This window comes from Chenopodium quinoa, unplaced genomic scaffold, assembly GCF_001683475.1.
Source record: "Chenopodium quinoa cultivar QQ74 unplaced genomic scaffold, ASM168347v1, whole genome shotgun sequence".
Taxonomy (NCBI): domain Eukaryota; kingdom Viridiplantae; phylum Streptophyta; class Magnoliopsida; order Caryophyllales; family Amaranthaceae; genus Chenopodium; species Chenopodium quinoa.
The window spans coordinates 398,155-401,630 of NW_018744026.1; positions in this window are offsets into that span (position 1 = coordinate 398,155).

The following is a 3,476-nucleotide window of genomic DNA, read 5'->3' on the forward strand; positions in this document are numbered from 1 at the left end:
AGTATTGTTTTATTGAGGTTTTCTAGTTATTAATGCACAATATTATTATTTGGTTGAGAATGAATTATTTTGTTATTGGTTTGAGACTCGGCATTATAGACCTTAGTCCTTGGCATGTTGGTAATGAGATAATGATCATGAGTAAAAAATGAGGTATAATCTTTATTTATTATTTTGCTATGGTCCCCTACAGTGGGAATTGACCTGTATGGGGTCTAGTTCAAGGTGTTTTTCTGGTGATTGAGAGTATTCAAGTTTTTATACATGTTGGTTTGGTAAAGAACAAAGAGCATGGCACACTTATTGGGTATGAGTTAATTAATTTATATTTGAATTACTCATGTCCAAGGTTTGGTAAAGAACAAAGAGCATATCACACTTATTGGGTATGAGTTAATTAAGTGAAGGATTGTATTTTATTCGAGGTTGGGCATAGTATAATGTTTTCAGCCCTTGAGGTGTATGTATGTAATGTAGTTTTGAACTACACTGTTTAAGTGAGTTAATTATATGAATTATTCTATTGTTCTTTATATTTTGATATGTGATGATTACTTAGCTTTTTGCTGACGTGTGTGTTGTTTGTTTTGTTCAGCTACTTGTATTTGCAGCCATGTATTTTTCTTATGGTGGGCCTATGACGTTCTATTTGGGAATTTGTCCTTAATGGAAAGCAGTCAAGTTTGTATAAGCAGGTTTGATCAAGTGATCGTAGCTAAATGAGTTCAAGTGATCGATTAGTATGCTATAATGAGTTTATAAATTTGTATAAATTGCTCACCTTGTTTATTAGGTTGTAATTATTTGGATTTTGTAAGCCTTAACATTTGACAGGTTGTCGTATGTGGCGGTAATACCTCCGATTTAGGTGCTTTTGCAATTCTATTCCAAGGTTGTTTTTTTTCTTTAATTTATTGTTCATTAATATTTAGTAAATCAGGGGTGTTACCAAATGGTATCAGAGTATAAGTGTGAAGAAGCATTCCAACTCTTGAAACAAAAGCTAGTTACAGTACTAGTGCTTACATTGCCAGACGATAGTGGTATGTATGATGTGCATAGTGATGCATCAAAGAATGGTTTGGGTTGTGTGCTTATGTAAAATGGGAAGGTGGCTGCATTCACATCAAGGCAGTTAAAGACCCATGAAGTGAATTACCCAACCGATTATTTAGAACTTGTTGCAATTATCTTTGCACTAAAGATCTGGCGTCATTACTTGTATGGAGTGAAATGTAGAATTTACACAGACCATAAGAGCTTGAAGTACATTTTAACTCAAAAGGATTTGATGTCTCGCTAAAGGAGATGGTTGAAGTACATGACATATTGTGACTTGGGCATACATTATCATGAAGGGAAAGCAAATGTAGTTATAGATGCTCTAAGTCGTAAGATCAGTCATGGATTGAATACTTTGATAGTGGCTGATGAGTTATGTAGGGAAATGAGTAAAATGAACATAAAAGTTTTAAATGGGGAGTAAACAACTGGAATTCTTGCGAATTTGACTATCTAACAAACCATATTTGATGAGATAAAGGAAAACCAAGCAGAAGATGTGAAATTGGATAGGATTCGTGAGAAAATAAAGCAAGGAAAAGCTACATATTTAAAAATTCATGAAGATGGAAGTTTAAGGTACAAAGGTCGATGGTGTGTAGAAAGCTAATGGAAGAAGGACATAATACACCCTATTCAGTGCACCCAAGAGGGGATAAGCTATACAAGGACTTGAAAAAGGTGTATTGGTGGCCAATAATGAAAAACAAAGTTGCAGAATTTGTGCAAAGTGTATGAATTGCCAAAAGGTGAAAATAGAGCACAAGAGGCCCCAAGGAACTGTGCAATCATTGGAAATTCTTGGACAGAAGTGGGATTGCTTTTTAATGGATTTTGTCACTTACCTTCAAAAATTAAAGAGTAGAAATGATGCCATTTGGGTAGTGGTGGACAGACTTACAAAATCTGTGGTGTTTATACCAATGAAGGAGACTTGGAAGATGGAGCAACTTGCAAATGATTACATCAAGAATGTTGTGAGGTTACATGGAGTTCCAAAGGATATTGTGTCTGACAGAGATTTCAGATTTCTTTCCAAATTCTGGAAAAACGTGCAGGAAAACTTTGTTACGACACTTAAGGTTAGTACTGTGTTTCACCCTACTACAGATAGGAAAACTAAGATAACCATTCAAACCTTGGAGGACATTTAGAGAGCTTGTGTTATAGACATCGAAGGGGGATGGGAGGATAGCTTGGATTTGATTGAAATTTCCTATAATAATAGTTATCATGCGAGCATAAGAATGGCTCCATTTGAGGCATTATATGGGAGGAAGTGTCGTAGTCCAATTGGTTGGAACGACATAAGTGAAACAATGATTCTAGGGCCTCAAATGATTAAAGATACAGTGAACCAAGTAAGGGAAATTCAAGCAGCTCAAGATTGCAAAAAGAGCTACGCAGATTTAAAGTGTAGAGAAGAGGAGTTTGAAGTTGGTGACAAGGTGTTATTAAAGGTATCACCAAAGAAAGGAGTAATGAGATTTGGAAAGAAATGAATACTGAGCCCAAAATACATTGGTCCATATGAAATTCTGCAAAGGATAGGCAAGGTAGCTTATAGGTTAGCCTTACCTTTGCAGCTAAGCAAAGTGCATGATGTTTTTCATGTTTCTCAATTAAGAAGGTATATACCTGATAAATCTCATGTGCTACAACTTGAAACCTTTGAGCTAGACCAAAGTTTAAGCTATGAAGAGAGACCTGCCAAAATTATTTACAGTAAAGTGCGTAGTTCATGCAATAACAATGTTACGATTGTGAAAGCGCTATGGTCTAACTAAGAATATGAGGAAGCTAGTTGGGAGGCAGAAAAAGAAATAAAAAAGAAATACCCTGAGTTGTTTCAGGTATGTTGAGTTACGGGGACATAACTCATTTTCTTTTAGGGGGATAGAATGCGGTAGAATTTCGCACTTTTTCCTTATATTTTCAGTTATTTTTGTACTGTTTTCACAATTTTAACGATTATTTTGAGTTATTGTGTTCTCAATGAGACACAAAAAGGTAAAGGTATGACAAAAAGTACAGCAATATTATAATAAGTGAGGAAAAACTTTTAATTTCGTTTTCCAAGTTTCGGGACGAACTAGTTTTAAGGAGGGTAGATTGTAATACCCGAATTTTCCTAACTTTAAGTTTCGGGACGAAACTTATTTTGAGCAGGGTAGATTGTAATAGCCGAATATTTTGTGATTTTATATAATATACTTTGAAGAAAAATTATTTATTTTTATTTATTAAATAACTTTCCTAATCTCATATTTTTATTTTAGAATTCGGAAGGTATTAAAACCCTATTTTAATTTATAGAGGATTTTATATTTCTAAGCGTATATAACTATTTTAACCCTAATAATATTTTTGCTACCATAATTTTAAATATTAAAATTCGTTCTCTTCACCTTATG